This window comes from Ovis canadensis, chromosome 12 (genome assembly GCF_042477335.2).
Source record: "Ovis canadensis isolate MfBH-ARS-UI-01 breed Bighorn chromosome 12, ARS-UI_OviCan_v2, whole genome shotgun sequence".
NCBI lineage: Eukaryota > Metazoa > Chordata > Mammalia > Artiodactyla > Bovidae > Ovis > Ovis canadensis.
Genome location: NC_091256.1, coordinates 51,381,498 through 51,396,792, shown reverse-complemented (window position 1 = coordinate 51,396,792; position 15,295 = coordinate 51,381,498). Strand labels below are relative to the sequence as shown.

At 40.1% G+C, this 15,295-nt stretch overlaps 1 pseudogene; it reads right to left on the bottom strand.

Moving 5' to 3' along the window:
• Positions 1-13,250: 13,250 nt before the first annotated feature.
• On the bottom strand, positions 13,251-14,513 carry LOC138415825 (histone-lysine N-methyltransferase SETMAR-like; annotated as a pseudogene).
• Positions 14,514-15,295: the final 782 nt, after the last annotated feature.

Below are 15,295 nucleotides of genomic sequence, written 5' to 3'. Positions count from 1 at the left end.
TCCCCTGGGGACTTAGAGAATCAACCTTCTCCTCCTCTACAACCCCTCTTTATATTTTCAGATGTGAAAAAAGAGGTCCTCAGAGAGACCCATGTTGCTCTATGTCACATGCTAGGCAACAGAAAGGTGTGGGTTGGTACCTTGGTGCTCTGCATTCCACCACCTGCCACAGTTATGCTCCCATGGTTACAAAATTAAATGTAATCTACGTATGGTCATAAGAATCAATTGATATTTTGTTTAAAGACAGACATTTCTTAATGCCTTTCTTTCCAGATCTTCTACCCTCTGTTTCACCACTATAGCTTGTGATGTGCCCTCTTTTTGGAAATATCTGTTGCTGCATAGACAGTCTCAGAATGCACTTGTGGCTGGGAATTTCTAGGCACTCCGCACTTGTGGCTGGGAGTTTCTAGGCACTCCATCTAGAAATATGAAAGGACTAAGGACTAGAAGGGAGAAGGCAATGGCACCCCACTCCAGTACTCTTGCCTGGAAAATCGCATGGATGGAGGAGCCTGGTAGGCTGCAGTCCATGGGGTCACGAAGAGTTGAACACGACTGAGCGACTTCACTTTCGCTTTTCACTTTCATGCACTGGAGAAGGAAATGGCAACCCACTCCAGTGTTCTTGCCTGGAGAATCCCAGGGACGGGGGAACCTGGTGGGCTGCCATCTATGGGGTCACACAGAGTCGGACATGACTGAAGTGACTTAGCAGCAGCAGCAAGGACTAGAAGTTGGATTTGAAGGCACCCCTAGGAAGGCATTTATTACAGGGTATACACAGATAGAATCCATTCTCTAGGACAATAATGAATCCTATCCATTCAGTTTGTTGAAGCTGAGACTGGGAAACTCTTGGTAGGAATACCCAAAGTTTACACAAAAATAAATAGGAACTGGAGGGATGGATATTTGTTAAATGATTGACTTCAAGGCTTGTAGTTAGTTTCTAACCTAAATGGCTCTTCAGTAGGAAAATGCAGGTTCCAACAAGCCATTCTACATTTTATAGAAATTCTGTTTCCTTCAAAGGGGTTTGAAAGTGCCAGAAGGCTGCACATGATTGCTCTGTGCTCTATCAGAGGAGGTCTAAAGTTGCCTGTCTCATTCTCCTTTTTCCTCCTAATCCAGGCTTTTCTTTCAGGATCATATGAGATTCTAGTTACTGTGTCAAAATCTACTAGCCTCCCTCATTAGGGGAAATAGATGTGATACAATTTCCTGGGGAGTATAAGTTGCTGTTGAGCAGAGGGGATTGTGAGGATGGTTTGGGAAAGAAGGGGTGTGAGTATGAGACAAATCATACATTCTTAAGAAGGACAGATAAAATTATAACAAGGTAAACTAGGTGAAGGGATTGGAAAAGAATGATCAGCATAGAAAGCTCCATGGCTCAGCCCTGGTGTGGACGGGCATGGGATGAGGACAACTGTCTGATGCAGGAAGGGTGACTTTCAGAGAGTGGGGTGATAGTGTTTTGCATCATCAACAGGACTGGCTAGCAGGCTCACAGACATGCCAGTGTTAAGTCTGTATTATTGAATTATGCTTTAGAGCTTTAGCAGCTTGGTTTTGAACAAAGTTGTGAGTCGAGTGGTCTTTTGTGGAGGGCAGATGGTATGGTTGATGTGTGGGGGCTGTATTTCAATGGAATATATCATAGAAAAGTCCTTTCTAAACCTGAAATGATTCTCTGATGCTGAAAGTAGGAGTTGAAAAGCAAGTAATAATACAGAGGTCCTTTAACAGCTCTCTTCTGTAACACCTCGTCCTTACTGATGTATTCATTCTGTATTCTTTTCAGTATGCCTTCTGGAAGAGATAAATTTTGCCACTAAATTATAAGCCTGGAAGCCACAAGGGCGGGAGCACATTCTCACACACCTACACCAACTGTCGATTATACTTGGCAATCCCTTTTAACAGAAGGTGCTTCTACAGGCTTTCTCTACGGCCCATTCTGGAAAAATTTTCCTCACTTTTAACTATAAATGAAGACTTTGAAGCCCCTTTTTCTAACTTGATGTTTTTGGTGGAGTACACATTTTGTTTTTCTTAAGATATTTTGAGATTTTTATCCTCACAGTCTGTTCCACAGAAATCAATTAAATGCAGCTTTGTTTTTTGACATGGTAGAAATACATGGACTTTGCATGTCACATAGACCTGATTTTAAATCCTAGCTCCGCTGCTTAGTGGCCATGTTTCCATCTCAGCAAGTTGTTGTACTTGCTCTTTTTTTCACTCCAAATCTCTGTCTGGTTCTTTCCTTCATATCATGCATATGTGTCTCTTCACTCCCTAGCTTCCTACCCTGTTTAGGTTTCTTCCTAGTTCTTACCATACTTGGTACATTATTTGTCTTGTTGGTTTTTTGTACTCTTTTATTGTCTATTCCTCCCCTAGAATGATGTCTGCCATGAAGCACATGCTCAGTTCTGTTCAGTAGCTCAGTCATGTCCAATTTTTTGGACCCCATGGGCTGCAGCATGCCAGGCGTCCCCGTCCATCATCAACTTGCTCAAAATCATGTCTCATGTCCATCAACTGGTGATGCCATCCAACCATCTCATCCTCTGTCATTGCCTTCTCCTCCTGCCTTCAGTCTTTCTCAGCATCAGGGTCTTTTCCAGTGAGTCAGTTCTTTGCATCAGGTGGCCAAAGTACTGGAGCCTCAGCTTCAGCATAGGACCTTCCCAGTGAATATTCAGGGTTGATTTTCTTTAGGATTGACTGGTTTGATGTCCTCGCAGTCCAAGGGACTCTCAAGAGTCTTCTCTAATGCCATAGTTCAAAAGCATCAGTTCTTTGGTGCTCAGCTTTCTTTATGGTCCAACTCCCACATCTATACATGACTACAGGAAAAACCATAGCTTTGACTAGACAGACTTTTGTCGGCAAAGTAATGTCTCTACTTTTTAATATGTTCTCTAGGTTGGTCATAGCTTTTCTTCCATGGAGCAAGCATCTTTTAATTTCATGGCTGCAGTCACCATCTGCAGTGATTTTGGAGCCCAAGAAAATAAAGTCTGTCACTGTTTCCATTGTTTCCCCATCTATTTGCCATGAAGTAATGGGACTGAATGCCATACTGTATGGTTTTCTGAATGTTGCGCTTTAAGCCAGCTTTCTCACTCTCCTCTTTCACTTCATCAAGAGGGTGTTTAGTTCCTCTTCACTTTCTGCCATAAGTGTGGTGTCATCTGCATATATGAGGTTATTGATATTTCTCCCGGCAATCTTGATTCCAGCTATACTTCATCCAACCAGGCATTTTGCATGATGTATTCTGCATATAAGTTAAATAAGCAGGGTGACAATATACAGCCTTGATGTACTCCTTTCCCAATTTGGAACCAGTCTGTTGTTCCATGTCTGGTTCAAACTTTCTTCTTGACCTGAATACAGATTTTTCAGGAAGCAGGTAAGGTGGTCTGGTATTCCCATCTCTTGAAGAATTTTCCACAGTTTGTTGTGATCCACACAGTCAAAGGCTTTAGCATAGTCAATGAAGCAGAAGTAGATGTTTTTCTGGAATTCTCTTGCTTTTTGTATGATCCAGCAGATGTTGGCAATTTGATCTCTTATTTCCTCTGCCTTTTCTAAATCCAGATTGAACATCTGGAAGTTCTAGGTTCACATCCTGTTGAAACCTAGTTTGGAGAATTTTGAGCATTGCTTTGTTAGTGCGTGAGATAAGTGCAGTTGTGCGGTAGTTTGAACATTCTTTGGCATTGCTTTTCCAGTCTTGTGGTCACTGCTGAGTTTTCCAAATTTGTTGGCATATCGAGTGTAGCACTTTCACAGCATCATCTTTTAGGATTTGAAATAACTCAGCTGGAATTCCATCACCCCCACTAGCTTTGTTCATAGTAAAGCTTCCTAAGGCCCTCTTGACTTTGCACTCCAGGATGTCTGGTTTTAGGTGGGTGATCACACCATCATGGTTATGTGGGTCATGAAGATCTTTTTTGTACAGTTCTTCTATGTATTCTGTCCTTTATGGTGCCCATCTATGCATGAAATGTTCCCTTGGTATCTCTAGTTTTCTTGAAGAGATCTCTAGTCTTTCCCATTCTTTTGTTTTCCTCCATTTCTTTGGACTGATCACTTAAGAAGGCTTTCTTGTCTGTCCTTGCTATTCTTTGGAACTCTGCATTCAGATGGATGTATCTTTCCTTTTCTCCCTTGCATTTTGCTTCTCTTCTTTTCTCAGCTATGTGTAAGCCCTCCTCAGACAACCATTTTGCCTTTTTGCATTTCTTTTTCTTGGGGATGGTTTTGATCAGTGCCTCCTGTACACTGTTATGAACCTCCATCCATAGTTCTTCAGGCACTGTATCAGATCTAATCCCTTGAATCTATTTGCCACTTCCACTGTATAATCGTGAGGGATTTGATTTAGATCATACCTGAATGGGCTAGTGGTTTTCCCTACTTTCTTTAACTCTGAATTTTGTAATAAGTTCATGATCTGAGCCACACAGTCAGCTCTTGGTCTTATTTTGCTAACTGTATAGTGCTTCTCCATCTTTGGCTGCAGAGAATATAATCAATCCAATTTCTCTATTGACCATCTGGTGATGTCCATGTGTAGAGTGTTCTCTTGTGTTGTTGGAGACTCTAAATTTGCTCACTAAATCCTTATTAAATAGATAGATAAAAGAGTGAATTGGTGACTTGGAACAACTTGGTAACTTTCTCTGAGCCTCAGTTTCTGTTTTCCATTCATCAAAGGAAATTCAATATTCCTCAGAGTATTGCAGTAAAGATTAAATGACATGCTTCAGTGCGCCTAGCACAGTGCCTGACACATCATAATACATTCAGGACAGTTGATAGATGATTCCTTTACAAGGTTTATCTAATGGATGCTTGAGAATCTTTATTACTGAGATATAATTAAGCTGATATCTGACGATAACAAAGGACCAAAGTCATTTAAAAAAAAAACCAAAAATCTCAGTGGTTCCAGTGGGTCATCAAGCAGCAGAAAGAAAAATAGCTCAATGAAAATTGGCAAGAATATTTTGCAAGACATGGTTACTAGGAGAAAACTTCATGGTCTTTGCTTTTCAGATTTCCTCCTGTTATGATTTAGGCAAGATTGGTGCAGAGAGGTTAGGTCACTTGTCAGGTTATTAGTAGCAGAGTTAGGGCTGGAACGTATATGCTTGAGACTTGGTTTGTGCTCTTGCCTCCTACACGTCACTTGCCTCCAAACACAAATTGATTCAAACTAGTTTCAGAATTTAGAAACTTTGCAGATGGAAAATGTTAATCACTGGTTTCAGATTCTTGGCTGATTCCAGCTTTCTAACTCTTCAGTTATAAACATGTCTTAACTTTTGTCATAATAGCACCGTAATAAAAGTAAAGAGTTGGAAGCATATTTTCTCTTTTACTAAATTAGGTGACCTCTTCAAAATGTTATTTGTAGATCTAAATTTATTTTGCAGGAAACAGTTAATAAAGAAATCATACGAAAATACGGAGAAAACTTGCAAGATGAAACTAACAACATAGTGTTGGAAATGCCTTAAAATCAAATTTAGTTTCAAATCAGAGACTTAAGAGTCTGAAAGTGCCAACACCAATCAGTAAATGTGAAAAGATGAGGTAAAGCTATATGAATAGGATCTGAAACTGTGGTAGAAAATAACCTCAATAATAAAAAAGTGTGATTTAAAATCTCACTTTTAATTTTTTAGAAATGGATAATTTTCTGTGAAATTTGATTTGTTCTATATAAAAGTTTATTAATTTAATAAGTTTTAATTAGTCATGGTTTGGCTAAATCAGCTTTACAGAAAGATTAAAAATGTATATTCAACAGTCACATTTTCCATGCAGCTTATTCTGGGTGGACTCATAATAGATGTTTTTTTTTTAACCTAGTTCTTAAGAAGGAGCTAATTTTTTTCCTGCTGCTGCTGCTAAGTCGCTTCAGTCATGTCCGACTCTGTGCAACCCCATAGATGGCAGCCCACCAGGCTCCCCCGTCCCTGGGATTCTCCAGGCAAGACCACTGGAGTGGGTTGCCATTTCCTTCTCCAGTGCATGAAAGTGAAAAGTGAAAGTGAAGTCGCTCAGTTGTGTCTGACTCTTAGCAACCTCATGGACTTCTAATAGGCTTCTAATAGCTTTGCTGGCTGAAGTTACATTTTGATAACGTTTCTCCAAGAACAAATTTAGTCATTAATTTCCTCCTCACACCCCTTCTTCATCCCTTGTTTTCCCTTCTCTTTCACGTCTGTCTCCTTTTCTTGCTCCCTCTCTTCTCTCTCTCCTTTCTCTTTCTTCATACCTCCTCCCTCCCCCATGCCATACTTCCTTCCCATTTCCATAATTATCTGATTGCCTTTTCTTTCTCTCTCTCTCTCTTTTTTTTTTCGTGGACCCAAGTGAACTTGAAGAAATTATATAAATAAGAGTTTCAATCTTGAAAAAACTACATTGGCAAGCCTTGTAATTTGAAATATGCTGTACGTTTTATGGGCTTCCCTGGTGGCTCAGATGGTAAAGAATCTGCCTGCAATGTGGGAGACCTGTGTTCAATCCCTGGAGAAGGAAATGGCAACTCATTCCAGTATTCTTGCCTGGAGAATTCCATGAACAGAGGAGCCTGGGGGGCTACAGTCTGTGCGGTTGCAAAGAGTTGGACATGACTGAGCAACTAAGCCCAGCACAGCACATACTGTTTATTAGAGATGGGTGTGATCTTAGATACAAATTATAGTATGTTTCATGAATGGTCCTGGTTCTTCTCTGTAGCTACATTCTTTGCCATGTGACTATGAAGTTGTATTCCTTGAAAAGGTAGAGATATATTCCCCACCCTTTAACTTTATTTTGGCCACATGACTTTCTTTGGCCAATAGAATGAGGCTGAGATGATGCTATACCACTTTCAAGTCTGAGACCTAAGAGGCCTTAGATGTTTCTGTTTTGCTTTTTTGTACCTCAGTCATTACCAGAAGATAATACCCAGACTGTTCTTTTGGTCCCGGAAAGAGGATGAGAGACATGGTGGAGCATAACTGAAACTGCTAAGTGGTGTTTCAGAGGGCTCCAAGGAACTCCAGGCCTTTTTGTCTCAGTGCAGAAAGAATTCAGTGAGAGGCAAAGTGATGAATAAATGATTTATTAGAACAGGGTGCTTGTGAGACTTACAAATGACCAAGGGAGAGGGTGCTGTTCACTGACAGCTCAGTGGGCTACAGTTTTATAATCAAAGAAAAAGTGGGGAGGGAAAAGGCCACCTCCTTCCTCATTCTTGAGGAGATAATCATGCTTCCATCATCAACTCCTCCTCCAGGCTGGGCACGGGAGTTTTCTTGTACATACACGAGATCAAGCAAGGACTGTCATGGCACTATGGAAAAATTATTTCAGGTCTCAGTACAGTGAGGGTCTTTACTTTAAAGTGTCATCTTTTTATAAATTATTGTTCTTTTATGTGTGCAGAGAGCATGTCCTAGGAGTCAGTAACTTACCGAGCTCACTGGGCAGGATGTGGGTCTCATATCACCAATGTTTGATTGTTTGGGGGCATGTCTCATGTTTCTGCTGCATGGGTTTGATGCTGAGCTAGCCCGCTTGGTTTTGTGGTTAAGCTAAGACTGGTTCCAAATAGGAAAAGGAGTACATCAAGGCTGTATATTGTCACCCTGTTTATTTAACTTCTATGCAGAGTACATCATGAGAAACGCTAGACTGGACGAAGCACAAGCTGGAATCCAGATTGCTGGGAGAAATAGCAATAACCTCAGATATGGAGATGACACCACCCTTATGGCAGAAAGTGAAGAGGAACTAAAAAGCCTCTTGATGAAAGTGAAAGAGGAGAGCGAAAAATTTGGCTTAAAGCTCAACATTCAGAAAACGAAGATCATGGCATCAGGTCCCATCACTTCATGGGAAGTAGATGGGGAAACAGTGGAAACAGTGTCAGACTTTATTTTTTGGGGCTCCAAAATCACTGCAGATGGTGATTGCAGCCATGAAATTAAAAGACGCTTACTCCTTGGAAGAAAAGTTATGACCAACCTAGATAGTACATTCAAAAGCAGAGACATTACTTTGCCGACTAAGGTCCGTCTGGTCAAGGCTATGGTTTTTCCTGTGGTCATGTATGGATGTGAGAGCTGGACTGTGAAGAAGGCTGAGTGCCGAAGAATAGATGCTTTTGAACTGTGGTGTTGGAGAAGACTCTTGAGAGTCCCTTGGACTGCAAGGAGATCCAACCAGTCCATTCTGAAGGAGATCAGCCCTGGGATTTCTTTGGAAGGAATGATGCTAAAGCTGAAGCTCCAGTACTTTGGCCATGTCATGGGAAGAGTTGACTCATTGGAAAAGACTCTGATGCTGGGAGGGATTGGGGGCAGAAGGAGAAGGGAACGACAGAGGATGAGATGGCTGGATGGCATCACGGACTCGATGGACGTGAGTCTGAGTGAACTCCGGGAGTTGGTGATGGACAGGGAGGCCTGGCGTGCTGCTATTCACGGGGTCGCAAAGAGTCAGACACCACTGAGCGAGTGAACTGAACTGAGCTGAACTAACCTGCTTTCTGTAATAATCATTAATTTACAGGGGTCTCCCATGTTTTTCTTTATTTACAATTCTCTTGTAGGATTAACTATTTAATCACTTACTTTGCCCCTTTACTCTGTCCCTGCCATAACCCTCAGTCAGCTGACCCCTCAGCTGACACACAAATGTTTGAGTTAAATATATGCTTGTTGTTATGTACCTCTGATATTTGGTGGTTGTTTGTTACACAACATTATTGCAGTAATGGGAAATTGATAGACTATCCATCTCAATGTCTTTCATTTTGAACATGTGGAGACTGAGACCCAGATAAGCCTAGTGTTAAAATTGATTAGTGACATGTCTGAAACTAGAACTCAGAACTCCAGGTAGCTAGTTATAAATTGCTAGCTACTCCAGGTAGCTATAAATTGCCCAATAAATTGTGCCTTGCTACAAAGTGAATTTACAAACTCCCTGAATTCTTAATGTAATACCTTTTTATTAAACTTCTGTTCAGTTCAGTTCAATTCAGTCGCTCAGTCGTGTCCGACTCTTTGCGACCCCCATGAATTGCAGCGCGCCAGGCCTCCCTGTCTATCACCAGCTCCCGGAGTTCACTCAGATTCACGTCCATCGAGTCAGTGATGCCATCCAGCCATCTCATCCTTTGTCGTCCCCTTCTCCTCCTGCCCCCAATCCCTCCCAGCATCAAAGTCTTTTTCAATGATTCACAGCATCATCTTTCAGGATTTGAAATAGCTCAACTGGAATTCCATCACCTCCACTAGCTTTGTTCGTAGCGATGCTTTCTAAGGCCCACTTGACTTCACATTCCAGGATGTCTGGCTCTAGATGAGTGATCACACCATCATGATTATCTGGGTCGTGAAGATCTTTTTTGTACAGTTCTGTGTATTCTTGCCACTTCTTCTTAATATCTTCTGCTTCTGTTAGGTCCATACCATTTCTGTCCTTTATCGAGCCCATCTTTGCATGAAATGTTCCCTTGGTATCTCTAATTTTCTTGAAGAGATCTCTAGTCTTTCCCATTCTGTTCTTTTCCTCTATTTCTTTGCATTTATCGCTGAAGAAGGCTTTCTTATCTCTCCTTGCTATTCTTTGGAACTCTGCATTCAGATGCTTATATGTTTCCTTTTCTCCTTTGTTTTTCACTTCTCTTCTTTTCACAGCTATTTGTAAGGCCTCCCCAGACAGCCATTGTGCTTTTTTGCATTTCTTTTCCATGGGGATGGTCTTGATCCCTGTCTCCTGTACAATGTCACGAACCTCATTCCATAGTTTATCAGGCACTCTATCTATCAGATCTAGGCCCTTAAATCTATTTCTCACTTCCACTGTATAATCATAAGGGATTTGATTTAGGTCATACCTGAATGGTCTAGCGGTTTTCCCTACTTTCTTCAATTTAAGTCTGAATTTGGTAATAAGGAGTTCATGATCTGAGCCACAGTCAGCTCCTGGTCTTGTTTTTATTGACTGTATAGAGCTGGTGCCTCCTTATTATTTATTTAACTAATTTAAACTGATCATTTCAGCAGTAAGTTGGGTTAACTGTCAATTTATTATAAAAGACAGAAAACAGAAAGCAGTGTCATATTGTTGAGGCTTGTCAGTCTTGCTGTGGGGTGTGTGTATGTGTATGATAGTTAAGAAAACTTGTCACCATAGCTATCATTAGCTGAGTAGTTACTATAATTAAGTTGTACTCCAAGAATTGTGGAAAGTACTTTTAATTCATTATCTCATTTGGTTTATACCATGGATGAACATACTATGGCCTGCAATCAACTCCTGTCTGCTGCCTGTTTTTGTAAATAAAGTTTTACAGGAACATAGTCATGTTCACTTATTAATGTGTTGCCTACATATACTTCTGTGCTACAGTGGCAGAGTTAAGTAGTCGTGGCAGAGACTGGCCTACGAAGTTGAAAATATTTGCTCTCTGGCAATTTACGGAAAAAGTCTGTTAACACGTGGTCTTGAGTGTGTGCTTGTATCTGACTCTTTGCAACCCCATGGGGTGTAGCCCATCAGGCTCCTCTGTCCATGGGATTCTCCAGGAAAAGAATACTGGAGTGGGTTGTCATGCCTTCCTCCAGGGGATCATTCTAACCTAATCCAGGATTGAACGTGTCTTCTGTGTCCCCTGCGTTGTAGGCAGATTCTGTACTGCTGAGCCACTGCAGAAGCCTGGTAATTTTTTCAAGTGTGATCTGTGAATCCTAGGGTTCCTAAGTAGGTCTGTGAGGTCAGAACTATTTTCATGACAAACTAAGACGTTCTTGCCTTAGTCTCTGTGTTGACATTTGAACTGATGGCAGGTATAATTGCTGTCACTTTAGGGTCAGTTGAGGTACTGGTGTTACATTGTAATAGTTATCATATTCGTCAAGTACCCAGAGTAAACAGAAAAGCCAGTTTTACTTCAGATGTCCTGATGAAGCAACAGAAATTAATTTTTTATTAAATTTTGACTAAGTATAAATCTTTTTACTCTTCTAGGTAGTGAAATGGGACGTGTGAGTAAAGTGCTTCTGTTCCACACTGAAATATGATGTTTGTCTGAAGGGAAAGCCCTTGTGTAACTGAGTTGGGAGCTAAACTCACTGGTTTGTTTGTTTGTTTGTTTTCTTTCCACAGAACACAAGTTTTACTTGAGAAAAAGTAAAAATTTTACTTTTACTTGAAAAGAGTTGGTCTTACTGATTTTTCCAGCTGAAGTATTTGGCAGACATTTTCTTTAAAATGGAAGAAGTGAAACAGTTCTTGAAACTGTTTCAAGCACAAGTGACAGTATTTTTTGTCAGCGATAAAAGTCAGGCTTTCAAGTGAAAGTTAACCTGGGGAAAACTTGCATCTGCTACCTTGAGACTGACAGCTTTCTAATACTTAAAAGGCTTTTATGGTGAGCTTAGTGGTGAGATTAATGAATGCGATTTATTTATTTGTTATTTATTTAGCCATAGCAAAAGGCAATGGGTATTTGAAAGATCTGTGTAACTTAGTAAACTACTATTTTAAAATGACCCATGAATAATGTTACAAATTCACACATAGTAAAAGATCTTTTCAAAGTGTAAGATATTCCAATGTATCCTCAAGTAACAGAATAATAAATTCATTGATGTGATTTTTGATTCTACACGACAACTAACCTTTAATAAACTACCACTTTTGAGTTTTGGTGTGTAGTCAAATGACAAATCCATGATTATCTGAAAAGAGTATTAAGATACTCCTCTCTTTTCTAACTACACATTTGTATAGTTTTATTTTCTTTATTTTCTTCGTACTCATCAACCAAAGTAGCATGTCACAACAGATATGTGAATCCACTTATTTTTCATTAAACCAGACATTTAAAAAATGATAAAAATGTAGAGCTCATCTCACTTAATTTTTTGAAAATATAGTTTTTTTCCATAAAAACTTCTTTGTGTTCACGTGTAATAGGGCTAATTTTAGTGAATAAATAGTTTTTTAAGAGAAGGTTTATTCAGAGAGGAAACATACTCCATAGAGAGAGTGTGGGCCATCTTAGGAGGCAAGAGAGGCCTAAATATTTTTTAAATGCTCAGCTTAAATTTTTGTAGTGGTAAGTATCAGTAGATGCATGACACATAAATAAAAGCTCTTAAGAATTCTTAATAATTTTCAAGTAAAAAGAGGTCCTGATATTAAAAAGTGTGAGAACAACTGTAATATATGTACAGCTGTTATCCCTATTTTAGGGATGATGGAACTGGCTTAGAGATACTAGGTAACTTGCTCAAAGTCAAATAGTTTCTGTAGAGCTAAGATTCAGACTCCAGAAGAATGACTCCAGAACTTATATTTATCACCATTGAAAATGCCTTCTGGTATTTCAGGATTTAGAAAGCTCAGAAAACTCAGGACAGTGGTATCTCGCCCCACCACCACTGCCCGCCCCCTCATACTCACAGAACAGGATTTTCTAAGCTCACTTTTTCTTCTATCCTTGTTTCTTCTCAGTTCTGAAAACATGGGCCAGTTTATCTGCAAAACTGCATTTAATAAAGTTAGGTAAAATACAGTCCACAGAAAGAAAATGTGGAGAGACAATGGCTTTAGACCTAGCTGGGTAAGACTTTTCACTTCCTGCTTAAAAAGGAGACAGAGAAGGAATGACTGGAGAGTCTAAGGAAGGTTGGCTGAGTTAACCAGAGTAGATGGCAGGAAGATTGACCCAAGGACTGGATTTTGTCCTCATCCACCTCTTAGATCAGGAATAGCCCAGAGGTGATACTTCTGCATCTTGGTCCGTGGCAGACCTTGGTAACTGGTCAAAACTCTCTTAGTCATTGAGTTTAGAGACAGCCCCAGGCTCCTTCTCAAGACCAAGTTCTACACAGTCACTCCTTGGAAAGGATGTGGCATATATGATGAAACCTTACCACAATCCTAACTTTATGTTGTAACCTCATCTCAAACACAGAACCCGTCAAGAAGTTTTGTGTGGTTCATTCCCAGTCCTAGAAAACAACCGGCATTTCTGTGAAGTGTTCACTGGTTGCATAGTTTTCCTCCCATACATGTAAAATTGAACCCTCTTTTGTCATCTAAACCTTAAAGACACAGAACATGTAATAGTTATTAGGTTGGTACAAACATTGTTGCCGTTTCAGATCATGAATTTTAAATCATTATAACTAGGCTTGTCTTTATTAACCAGAATAGGAACCATTACAGTTAACACATTTTTGCCAATGAGAAATAAGTTTGCTTATTCCTGTGGTACATAAATCTGTGCTTCGGTATTCAGTGAACTCTTGGAAAGCATCTTCTGCCTCCTGCTGGTTGTGGAAGCATTTTCCCTGCTAAAAGCTGTCAAGATGCTTGAAGAAGTGGTAGTCAGTTGGCAAGAGGTCAGCTGAATATGGCGTATGAGGTAGAACTTCATAATCCAGCTCTTTCAACTTTTGAAGCATTGGTTGTGCAATGTGCCATCAAACTTGTCATGGAAAAGAATTGGGCTCTTTCTGTTGACCAGTGCCAGCTGCAGGCATGCAGTTTTCAGTGCATCTCATTAATTTGCTAAGCATACTTCTCAGGTGTAATGGTGTCATTGGGATTTAGAAAGCTGTAATGGATTAGACCCTGGTGGGCTGCAGTCCATGGGGTCGCTGAGGCAGACACGACTGAGCAACTTCACTGTCACTTTTCACTTTCATGCACTGGAGAAGGAAATAGCAACCCACTCCAGTGTTCTTGCCTGGAGAATCCCAGGGATGGGGGAGCCCGGTGGGCTGCCGTCTATGGGGTCGCACAGAGTTGGACACGACTGAAGTAACTCAGCAGCAGCAGCATCAGCAGCAGCAGTGGATTAGACAGGCATCAGACCACCAAACAGTGACCAGGACCTTTCTTGGGCACAAGTTTGGCTTTGGGAAGTGCTTTGGAGCTTCTTCTCAGTCCAGCCACTGAGCTGGTCATCACCGGCTGTCATATAAAATCCACTTTTCATTGTACGTCACAATCTGATTGAGAAAGAGTTCATTGTTGTTGCAGAGAATAAGAGAAGATGACAGTTCAAAACGATGATTTTTTTTTTTTTTGGTCAGCTCATGAGGCACCTACTTATTGAGCTTTTTCACCTTTCCAATTTTCTTCAAATGCTGAATCACTGTAGAATGGTTGATGTTGAGTTCTTCTGCAACTTCTTGTGTAGTTGTTAGAGGATCACCTTCGATGCTGGTTCTTAGTTGGTCATTGTCAACTTCTGATGGCCAGCCATTATACTCCTCATCTTCAAGGCTCTCGTCTCCTTTGCAAAGATTTTTGAACCACCGTTGCACTGTTTGTTCATTAGCAGTTCCTAGGCCAAGTGTGTTGTTGATATTGCGAGTTGTCTCTGCTGCTTTATGACCCATTTTGAACTTGAGTGCGAAAATTGCTCGAATTTGCTTTTTGTCTAACATCATTTCCATAGACTAAAACAAATATAAAATAAACAGCAAGTAATGTCATTAACAAAAAAACATAAAGAGAGAAATGCACATTAAAATGATGTATAAATGCACATTTATTTAGGAATGTATTCAATAGAAAAAGGCAAATTTCAACAATGCAAACCTACAATTACTTTCCCACCAACCTAATAATAGCATGAGTTCTGGAATCAGATTATCTGGGTTTGATGTTTTAGTGATATTGTTAAGATTATTTGACTTAATAAAGTAAAATGCATCTAACAGTACTCAGCTTATAGTAATGCTTAGTGAATATTAGCTATTTTTGACTATTACAATGGCAGGTTCCTTATTTAGGAAAGTGTTAATTGTTTAAAATGAGGGGTTGCAGATTGCCAGCTCCAGCAGCAGGAGGATCAGGTATCCTGAATTATCCCCTGGTTGAAAACAACCAAAATAAATGAATGGAATATAAAGAATATTTAAAAACCACTTCTCTGAGCAAGAAATAAAAGAAGACATTTGCAGAAGTTGAAAATTAACTGAAAGTGGGAACCTTGCAGGCAAATGAATACCGAGCAGATTTCATTTGAGGTTATTTGAAAAACCTTGACCCTGAGGTTTATTTTGATGGATACACAGGACTTAGAAGGCAAGAGGTAAAGTGTAAGATTGGCTAGCTGGGGGGCTCTCATATAAGAAACCCAAAGCTCAGTTTGAGATTGATCTCAAAATGAACCTGCCATGTGGAATGGAACAATAAGGAAACTTGTCTGGTTTGACCATGATTTGAATGGAGG